The sequence below is a fragment of the Elgaria multicarinata genome, chromosome 11 (assembly GCF_023053635.1).
Source record: "Elgaria multicarinata webbii isolate HBS135686 ecotype San Diego chromosome 11, rElgMul1.1.pri, whole genome shotgun sequence".
Lineage (NCBI taxonomy): Eukaryota > Metazoa > Chordata > Lepidosauria > Squamata > Anguidae > Elgaria > Elgaria multicarinata.
Window position 1 is genome coordinate 33,048,451 of NC_086181.1, and position 10,722 is coordinate 33,059,172.

Genomic DNA, 10,722 nt, shown 5'->3' on the forward strand with positions numbered 1-10,722 from the left:
CGCGGACTGGCTAGTGGACCTGCTCTGTGGCAGGCAGAAGAGCCGGATGACATTTGCAGAATCAAAGTGAAGAATCATTCGAGAGTTTGTATGACTCCCTGAGACTCCTAAGAGTCATGCATTTTTAAAAAAAGCTCCTTCCTCTATGGCAGCATTAGGAGTCTGCTATGACTAAAGACGAGAGTGCTGAATGGAGCTGACATTTTACCAACTATACTTCTACACCACCATTCCAAGAGTTTGCGGTGGTTAGATTAATATATAAAATGCACCCAGTTGAATACAAAAACAATATGCCATCTTTAAGCACCTAATGAATAACAAAAGCCTCTGCGTTAAAGGGACAAGAAAGCTCCTCCGGGAGGCCTGGTTTAAGGCTTTTCCCCTCCGTGTAACTAATGGCCACTTTTGGTAAAGGGAAGGACTCTTCCCCTCAAAATAAGGTAGCTGATAAAGACGTGCAAGTTGCTTTCCCTATAGCGTGTGCTCTGGCTCGCTTGCCTGAGCTGTCTACAGCAAGTCTGGGGGAATGTGTGGACCTCCAGATGTTGGTGGGCTGAAACTCCCATCAAGCTCAGCCAGCATAACCAATGGTGACAGATGGGAACTGCAGTCCATCAACATCTGGAGGCCCACCAGTTACCCATCCCTGAGTTATGAAAATATGGCTTTGAATGAATGAAACAGCCCCCCCACCCACCCACCAGCTTCAGCATTTTACCTGCATGGCTCTACAACCTGAATGGCACTGATCAAAGGAATTCTTACTGGGTGGGTGAGTTCATTTGAAGCCAGGCAGCTGGACCATTGACCTTAGAGAGGCTTTCGAGCTCCACAGTTTGAGGGAGTTGCAGATTGTAAAAATGAACCGAAGAACTCAGGCTAACAAACTGTGGTTACTTGAGATCTCCTGAAACAACCACTCCTTAAGTGCCTGGATGTTAAAGAGGAAAGAGAGCCGGGGTGGGTGGATGGGCAGCAGAATTCTGGCAGGGAGTAGTAACATGCCTGCCTGTTAAGTTCGGGACCTCTACAGGCTAACAAGGTTTTATTTATTTATATTGCATTTTTATACCGCCCAATAGCCGAAGCTCCCTGGGCGGTTCACAAAAACTAAAAACAGTGGGCTCAACTGTGCAGGACACAAGAGCAAAACTACAGCATTATGCAGCACATTGATGCCTCCTCTGCCCTATAAGGGTTCCCCACCCCCCACCCCACAGTTCCAGGCAAATAAAATGGGTGGGGCCGGCTTCTCCCTTACATCTACTGAAAGGTATCAAGTACTGAATTCTATACAATGTGTGTTACTGAAGCCTGAGATTTTATTTTGAAAATATTTTTAAAATCCTAAAAGAGCACCCTGATTATTCTTGAGCTGTTATCCCAACTTTGATAAATTTCCTCTGCAATCACTTAAACAATATAAAATAGAAGCAGGTTACGGGAAAGTCTTTGGCAATGTGATCATGGGTCTCATTTCACCCAGATCTACCTTGCCAAATTAAAGCTAACCGGCTTATCACAGCAGACCCCTGGCAGTAGCAAAATGTACAGAAACTCCTTAATGCAGCCTTCCGTAACCTGGCACCGTTCAGATGTGTTGGACTACGTATTCCAGCATCCTCAGTCAGAACAGCCAGCACATCTGGAGGAAGGTTGGGGAAGGCTGCACTAAGATTTGAGCAAAAACAAGGACTAAAGGAATGCCACATTGGGGTCCTGAAGTCCAGTAAAAGGTAGGAGGGGACACAGGTGCCATCAGGTACTCCCCTCTGCAATAAATCATAATTGACAAATTCAAAGGTGAAGGCTTTAGCTAAAAGCGTAAATTACGAAGAGGAAGAGCATCAGCCATAAAAATCACCACTCTTAAGCCAAGAGTGCAACACTGGAAGTCAAAACTGTCTGGACTGCTGCCAATCTCTAGACTTTATCCTTTGCAGTACTGGCAGCCAAGCAAGTGGGATGATTTTTAAAAATATTTTTACTTGCTTGGTAAATGCTATTACACAGCTCCTTACCAAATGCTCCTACTTGCCAATGAAATACCACTGCCAAAAAGAAAGAAATGGGACTTTGGTGCAGGCTGTCGAACTTACCCAAGAGGAGGACTGCTGCACCTCTACACATCCCTCCAAAGTTCTTTCAAGCCCTTCTCATCTTTCAAGCCTCCAAAATGTTCACACAAGGCCTGTTTGTGAACCTCTGGATAGAAAGCTGGACAGCCACTAAACACCAGAAGGATTCCCCAAGCATCTGCCCTCACCTGTTGCTACTCCCCGTTTAGTTGCAAGCTTTCCACTGCAGCCACAAAGGCTAGAAACTCTTAGTTTTCAAACTAAGCTTTTTTTAAAGAAGGATAGCAATTTCCATATTCATCTAGCCTACCTTTCTTCCATCATGGAATTGAGGCCAGCACGCATAGGTTTCTCAGGCAGCCTCCCATCTGGACTCTAACCAGACCCAATTCTGCAAAATGTCTGCACCATGTGTGTTCAGACCAGGGATGGGGAACGTATAACCCTCCAGTTGTTGTTGGACCGCAGCTCCAATCAGCCCTAGCCAGCATGGCCAATGGTGAGTGCTGATGGGAGTTGTAGTCGAACAACACCTGGTGGGCCAGAGATCTCCCAGCCCTGCTTTAGATCACGCACTAGAACCAGTAAATTCACAGAGATACAGAATACTTTGGCTGGGTTCACACATCACACTAACGCATGGTGAGTGGCAAGCTATGCTGGATAGATGGTTATGCAAACAATCTACTGTGCTCCCATCAGACGATCAGGCAAATAAACTACACAGAGTAGTTCACTTCACACACACCCCTCGCCCTTCTTCTTCCTGTAGTCCTCCCACCCAGCCAGGCATGTATCCCAGCTTCCCTTTTGGCAGGAATAGAGATGGCTTGAAAGCAGCAGAGGCCAAGCAGTGTTTTTGGTTGCTCTTGCCAAGTAGCTCTGTAGACGATTACTGTAACCCATACTGCGCGACAGACAACACGCATAGATAAAATAACCCTTCTTGCAAACTGTGGGTTCTCAGGGTGGCTTATTTGGGGGAAATAACCCACTGTAGGGAGGCGGGAACATTCCACAGACCACATGCTAACCCATCACGGGTTGTTCCAGAAAATAAACCATCATGAATTAGCGTGTTGTGTCAGCCCAGCCTGTCTCTAGTCTTTGCTAGTATTCCCTCCAATGCAGGGCAACCCTGTACATGCTTACTCAGAAGTAATCCACATAGTCCTCAATAGAGCTTCATTAAGTGAGCGTAGGTTTGGAGCCTTACAATGCAATCCTATGCACATCTACCTAGACGTAAATTCCACTGACTTCAATGGGGCTTTCACCCAGGTAAGCGGGCGTAGAATTACAATCTTAACATCTTTCCTCTAAATATTATGAAACATCTGGTAGTGGACTCATTCCTTTTCAGAGGTTCTAGGAAGCTTTCACTTGAAGGGTTTTCTCCCCCACACTCCAAGCTCTTCTGTGCTGGAAGAAGACAGCGCTTACTGAGTAACTGGTGGGTAACTCAGGAGCAACCCCTGGGGGTTGTATTCTACCACAACAGCATGAGAGAAAATAATGCTTTGGGAATATACTGCAGTCATTTTCAGAGATTTTGCTGCAACCATTAGAAAACTATTTTAAGAAAGGACAGCGGAGATCCTTCCAATTCTAACCAATGCCCTTTGCCAGCCATGGAAAATGTTGAATTTGCCCAGCAAGGCAACTAGGCTTTTGCATATCCTTTCACACATAAGAGAATGGGAGGAGTTACCATTACAAGATGGACGTAAGACAAACTCTCACCAAAAAACAGAACTAAAAGTAGAAATCAAGAGAAGCTTAGGATGCTATGGAAAGCATTTCCACTTTTCACTTATCCTCCATAATGTCTAAATGGGAACTTATGACAGTGGGGTGGGTGGAACAGATATATAAGTTCTATCCATATCTCAAGCTTCCACAAGTGTCCTTTCGGACATTACAGACTGAAAGGTCACCTCACCCTTCCATGTGTCAGCTCTTACTATACTGTCTGCTCTGACAAAGTACAAAATCAAAGTAAGAAATTCTGCTCTATTGAAGACACCTGACTGAATACTATTACCAGTCACTAGCATATGGCACATTATGAGAGGTGCAAAACTGAGGCAGACTCTTGACAAACATAAAATCAGCAGCTGTAAAGTAGAAACAACATCTCACCCTGCAAATCTCCTGCCTGAGCTAGATGGAAAGTATGAATTTGGTTTCTTCTTCTGGATTGGACCATGTGCTGCTCTTTGACTCAAAGCAATATTTAAAAAATAAAAATACATGGATTGTTTTTCTTAACCTGGAGATTCATAGAATCATAGAATAGCAGAGTTGGAAGGGGCCTACAAGGCCATCGACTCCAACCCCCTGCTCGATGCAGGAATCCACCCTAAATTCCAGGAGAAAGTCCCTCTCATGATGTTGTGTCTAGCTCAGAAGAGGCTTAGAATTCAGTTTTAGGTCACTGAAGGAGAGGCACTTGCTCCAATAAAGGGTAAGAGAGAAATCCAGCACAGGAAAAAACACTAGATGCTCATTCAGAAAGTAGTGATACTCATCATAACAACATGGACAGACGCAGACTTGAAGAAAGCCACTTACCTGTGGTAAGAATCACCTCCATGTGACTAGTCAGGGAAACTGCAAGAGAGCTGGAGGTTCTTTTTGTTCCCTTTGAGATGTAACAGAAATTACTAAATCAACATATGATTTAGGAACTTTTGGTTGGTTAGGAACTTTGAAGCATTCATTTGCAAGTCTGTATAAAACTAAAGAGAGACTGGGTTCAGACAAAACCTACACTCAATTGTTCAGTATGGGTTATTAGTTGAAACATGGGTCATCATATTGTCTGAACCCAGTTGAACTAACAAACTATGGTTTGTTAGTGTGGCTGAATTCATCAGACAACACAATAACCCACGTTTCAACATCAACCCATGGTTCAATGACAACCCACACTCAACCCATACTGAACCCTTGAGCGTAGGTTATCGTGCTGTTTGAACATAGTCAAGACTCTCACAAAAGGCAAAGTTACTGGCCACACATGAGAGGCAGGCAGGTTAGAAGTCTGAAGAGCAACCATAGACCAGCACCATTATCTTAGCAGCCAAACGGTTCTTCATGTAAATAGTGCAGAAAATACTTTGTCAAAAGGCAAACTAAGGACATAGTGTGCCCCCCTCTTGAATGATGAAATTAGCTATTAAGGACAGGGTCAGAAAACAGATACAAGAGCCCCAAAAGGAACAGACTTCACAAAAATATTTCTGACTGAATCATGGCATATGAAACCTTCCCTAAAACCAGGACAACATTCAAGCTAAGATGACTATTGCTGGGTGCAGATGACAAGAGAAACTCCTTATTCTTGGATTCCTTTCCAATCCCTACCTTGAACAGGCACGTAGCATGTGACCCTCTTGAGGAAATAATGCCCCAAACCCCACTCCTTGACTCAGGTCAAAGAATATGATCCATCCTGTGGGAGGCTCTAAAATCTGCTTGTTGCATCAATGGCTCTTGATAAAAAACGTCACTGTTTATCTATTCCTCCTCTGAAACACTACATGTACACACCTCTGAGACACTACATATACACAATTACATTGGAAATCTGGATTTCCCTAATCTCCTGTTTCATTAGAACAGACAAGATACTAGAACACGTGTTTCTAGAGAGAGATTTGAAAATACTCAGTGCTGGGGGGCGGGGAAGAATAATTTCCATTGCTCAGGAACTAACTGGTTCTCTCATACCCCACTGCTCATAAATACCACTTTTTTTACGGCACCTCCATCCTCTCTGTTCCACCCAAAGTGGTAAATACTAAAACTCAAATATGAACTTCAGAATTAAATACGAAAATGGAAACTATTGTAAGCAAACCAATCTGAATGACCTATACAACATACAATGCCAAATTGGATTTTTCTATGTGGAAAATTTGTTGATTTTGCATTTCTTTGACATAGCATTTTTATTATTATTAACAAGTTTATATCAGAACCACCCCACCCATGAAAAGTACATTAGGAAGAGGTCTTTTTAAGTACAACAATGTTAAATTGAAAACTATAGGACCAAGGCAAACCTCTCACCCTCCTTGCTTTCAAATGGTCATATTAAACCTTATTATCCTGTGTAAACCTGCCCTCTAGCTAAATACAGTTTCACCATCTCTCCTCCCCATTGAAAACAAAAATAAAAATGATGGTGCATTACATTACTAAATTCCCAGCCCCCAAGCCAGGGGCACCCATCCCTCCTGCCAGCCTATAATTCTGAAAGAACCCCACAGTTGTTCATCATTAACAGCCTCCCAAACCCTGTTACTTTAGGAATATCTGAAGCCATAATAACAGGACTGCAGGATTCCTTGAAAGCAGAACAAGCTCTAATAGGAGCCAGGGGCCCTAAACTGCCTGGAGTCTATCACAAATGGAGTTTAGCAGATTAGGGCTGATTCCTGGGTACCAGAGAGGAGAGAGCATTGGGATGAACGGATTAGAGATTGGGGGTGGGGGGATAGCAGTCTCCCTTATTCTTAAAAGGAGTATGTTACAAAGGACTTGGCATGCTAGAATGGAAGGCCAGGATCTATGTTCTTTCTGCAGGATGGTATTAGGCCAGGTTCTGGGAAACAGAACTCCCTAGAAGAAAAGTGGGGCCTAGGAGATTTGGCAGGGGAAAGCTGTACACTGCTGCTCCTTCACTAAGCTTTCAGAGGGCGAAAAGAAGGGGAGAGAGTAAGCTTTCTAACCTAGGCAATACAATTCCTGACTTATTCTGAAGAAAATCATGCAGAGACAGGGATAAAGGCAGACAGAAAGAAAATCGGATTTTCATTCAATTGGTGCAATACAGCCTCTTTGTTCTCCAAACATTTACCTTCTGTTCCCATTCCCCAGTCTTTCCCCGACACAGAGACACGCACAAAATATCCCCCCATGCATCCGTGTGCTTGGGTCTCACCTGTAAGTCTCGGCAGCTGCCTAGATACTGTCCCCCTTGCGGCTCCAGCTCCAGGATATTGGGAGTGGGGAGTACACCCCCGACCTCCTCCTCTTCCCCAACTCCTCCAATCAAGGGAGCGGGTTTAGAGGGAACTGTCACTGGCTCCCCTGGATGAAGGCCTCTGGGTCGGAGGCATAGGGCATCTAGAGCTTCCCCCACCCCTCCCTTGGCTAGGAGAGAAAGGATCTGCAGAAGTGAAGACGTGCAGGGGACTCTACCAAAGGGAAAGAGATGGGGGCATCCCTGGAAATGAACGGAAGAGGGGTCTCTGGGCAGATCCAGTTCTAGAGTGAATCTTGGGGCGGGGGCGGGATGGGGGAGAGAATACCAAATTAAGGGTGGGGTGAACCCAAATGGGACAAGAGGCCCTGCAGATGACCCTGTAGGAGGACAAGCTATGAGGGAAACAAGACGAGGGTTAAGTGGGATGCTGCAGCCCCTTACAGATGTTAGGGGCTCCCGACAGACATTTAGAAATATATTTTTAAATAGCGCATGCGAGAAGGGACCCACAGGTAACGGACAGGGTGGGAGGTTTTAGGAAGCACCTATAAGCCAGAATGCACAGCGGTCCTTAAGGGAACTGGGCAAGGGTGTGGGGAGGCGGTGGGCGGGGGTCCTACAGAAGCCAAAGCAATGCTCTCAGGTCCAGGGAGCCCTACTGGGGGCGGGGTGGGGAAAAGGGAGGGGGCCCTCTCTATAGCACAAGGGTAATGCGGGGTGCTGTGGGGGTGGGGGGCCTGGCTCTACGCGGCCCCCCCTCCCCGCTCTTGCCTCCTCGGGCTCCTCCGCCTTCTCCCTCCCTCTCACTCACTCCAGTTGTCCCCAAATCCAAGATGGCGCCCAAGGCAGGAGCCAGACCGGAACCAAGGCAGAGAGAACCCTAGGCGCATGCGCCGAGGGGAAGGGGGAGCGATGGGGAAGAGCACGCATGCACGACAAGACGGGGAGTGGGCGGCGAAAAGCCGCATGCGCCGCAGACGGGACACGCGCCGAAGACTTTTCCGAAGCCAAAGATCAGTCGCATGCGTAGAACTGAGTAAAGAATGGCGGTACGCATGCGCCGTGTTAAGGGCGTTCTTGGAGAGAGCCCCTGAGCAGGAACCCGTTATGAGTAACCGTAGGGAGGTAGCGCTGAATGAAACACAGCGCACGCGCAATGACAAAAGGGAAGGGGCCAAGAGGCTAGCGTTCATTGGATTATTGTAGCATTGATGGGTGGGACTTGTTTTCCTTGACAATATGAAAAGGGTGGTGGGGGAGACTGAAAGAAATGAGAAAGACGCGCTTGGATTGGAGGAGGAGCTTCGCGAAGGGCGAGCGCAAACAAGGAGGTCGGCGTCTTGATTGGCTGAATAAAAAACAACCTGTTCAATGAGAGGAGTCAGATTGGGACACCACATGCCCTCGGGCGCGTTTTGATTGGAACGCTACGTTAGAGGCGGGGCGTGATTGGTAGATTGGAGTTTTCATGGGCGGAGTTTTTATCGCTCAGCTGTTACTGGGGCAGGATTCAGAAAGAATTGGCGCGCACGTATAGATAGGCGAAGGGGGGCGGAAGGGGACGACAGCTGTTCAGTGAGGGGAAATAAAGGGCACTGTAGGCGACCGTTAAACCGTCACTGCAGGGGCCCAAGATGCGCGCGCGCCTGAAGCTCTGTTAGGAAGGGCGGAGTTAGAATATCCTCTCACCCATTGTAACGTTCAAGTTTCTGCTGGTCTTCGTGCTGTGACCTTTCCCTCATCTCATGCGGGACCAAGAACACCTTGACAGCGGTATAACTCAGGCTCATGGGGGATGTAGCCTCCCTTCCTCTTCTGCCAAAAAGGATGGGAGCAAGTCACTCACCCTTTGGGCTGTGCAAGTCAAGCCCCGAGCAAACGGAAAGACAACCAACTACGTTGACGTAGAAAAGAATACACCTGGTTTCAAACAACTCCCCCCCACCCCGTCATGTGAATTGGTCTCTCCTGTTAACTTCCGCGATGCTAATTCAGCAGTCTATATTGTATTGTTTATCATGGTGACGTTTCTGACATTGATTGGCTTGGACTGTTCAGAGCAGTTTGCAATCCAACTTCCGTGAGGGCAGGAAAGTATGTCAGTTGAACTAGGACTGAAATATCACAGGGGGCTAGCTGAGGTTTTGAGCTGACCCTGGGAATGAAACCTTGGCAGGAAGCCCCAGAGGCAAGAATGCAGGTTGGGAAAACGGACTGAGAATGAGGAACCTGAAGATAGGAGAGCAGGAACTGAAACAAGGAGGTCACAGAGAAATTAGAGCGCTGATGGAATTTTACACTGCTTAATTAGGGGGTTACTGTGGGTAGGAGAGGAATGCTAGGGGGACCAGTCTAGACATATGGTAGCTAAAGAGCTGGAATAAAGGAAATGGGACAAAATAGGGGCCCTAGAAAGCAACAAATGGTGGAGACATGGGTTTGGACAGAGGAACTGAGGATAAAGATAGGAGGGGCTGGGCAATCAGATAGAGGATGGGCAATCAGCAGGCAGGCAACTGAAGGCGCTAAAGGGGCATTGTGCCAACAGTGAGTTGTGGCATCTGCTGTCATTACAGCATTGTGGCCCTGGCAACTTCAGAGGGACAAGAAGGAAAAAGGCATGGCTGAATTTCACATATTAACTTGAACTGGATAACCAGTTCTTTCGTTGCAAGCTTGCAGTCTATTAACTGAGGCATGATCCCTTCTCTGCCAAAGACAAGGAGTTCAGGTTGAGTACTTCAAGCTCAATGGAATTAGGTTTATCCCATTCAAGCCCAGAAACTATCATCAGTTAAGATTGGTGCACACACATTTCAAGGGCCCAATCCCCATTCACCTTAAAATTAATGGGGCTACTATCAACCAGGATTCTCTCCCTATACGTTCTGTCACAACCTTTAACCCTGATCAGCAGGGCCTGTGTATCTGCCAAGTCAAGGTGTGTAAGAAGGAGTTCTTGATGACTGCTCCTCAACTCCAGAGTTCCACTACCCGGAAGACTCACCAAAACCCTAGACTGATCATTTTGTGTAATTGATGTGAGGTGTTTTTATTCAAACTGATTGGTTGGTGAGAATTAGAAATAGAGTAGAATAATTAATATACTATTAGCCATAGTCTTTGGGCTGGGGTAAGCTATAATTCAGACTCTGCTTTCATCATACCCTTTGGTGAGATCAAGCAGCCAGGTACTTGAGAAAGAGGGTTCATCTACACCAAGGAGGATATTTCACTATGAAAGTGGTACATAAAAGGCAGGAGCCACACTACTGCTTTATAGCGGTATTGAAGTGCATTGCAAGATCTACACTATTGTTTTATAGTGGTACTGAAGTAAACTGACAACTGTTGGGGACCATGACACATCTACACCAAGATATAACACTATGGAAGTGGTACATGATATGTGTCAATGGGCCCCAACAGTTGTCAGTGCACTTCAATACCACTATAAAGCAGTGGTGTGGCTCCTGCCTTTTATATACCACTTACATAGTGGAGTATCTTCTTTGGTGTAGATGTGCCCAGAGTCTTCTCAGTGGTGACAACACAACCGTGGAATAACCCCCCATTTCCTTTACTTCAAGCACTTACTGAAGAACTTTATTAATTTCAGCATACTTTTAATTTTTAGTCTTCCAA

At 46.1% G+C, this 10,722-nt stretch overlaps 1 protein-coding gene across 2 annotated transcripts in view; it reads right to left on the bottom strand.

The window, feature by feature from the left end:
* The window catches only part of TAOK2 (TAO kinase 2), a 41,662-nt gene extending 33,763 nt beyond the window's left edge, over nt 1-7,899 (bottom strand). The window contains exon 1 of one of the 2 annotated variants that reach the window (XM_063138102.1): nt 7,033-7,897. The gene's annotated coding sequence lies outside the window, so the exon portion shown is untranslated. Of the gene's footprint in view, nt 1-7,032 lie in introns of both variants that reach the window. The other variant, XM_063138101.1, reaches the window with a different exon arrangement.
* Between the last annotated feature and the right edge of the window lie 2,823 nt (nt 7,900-10,722).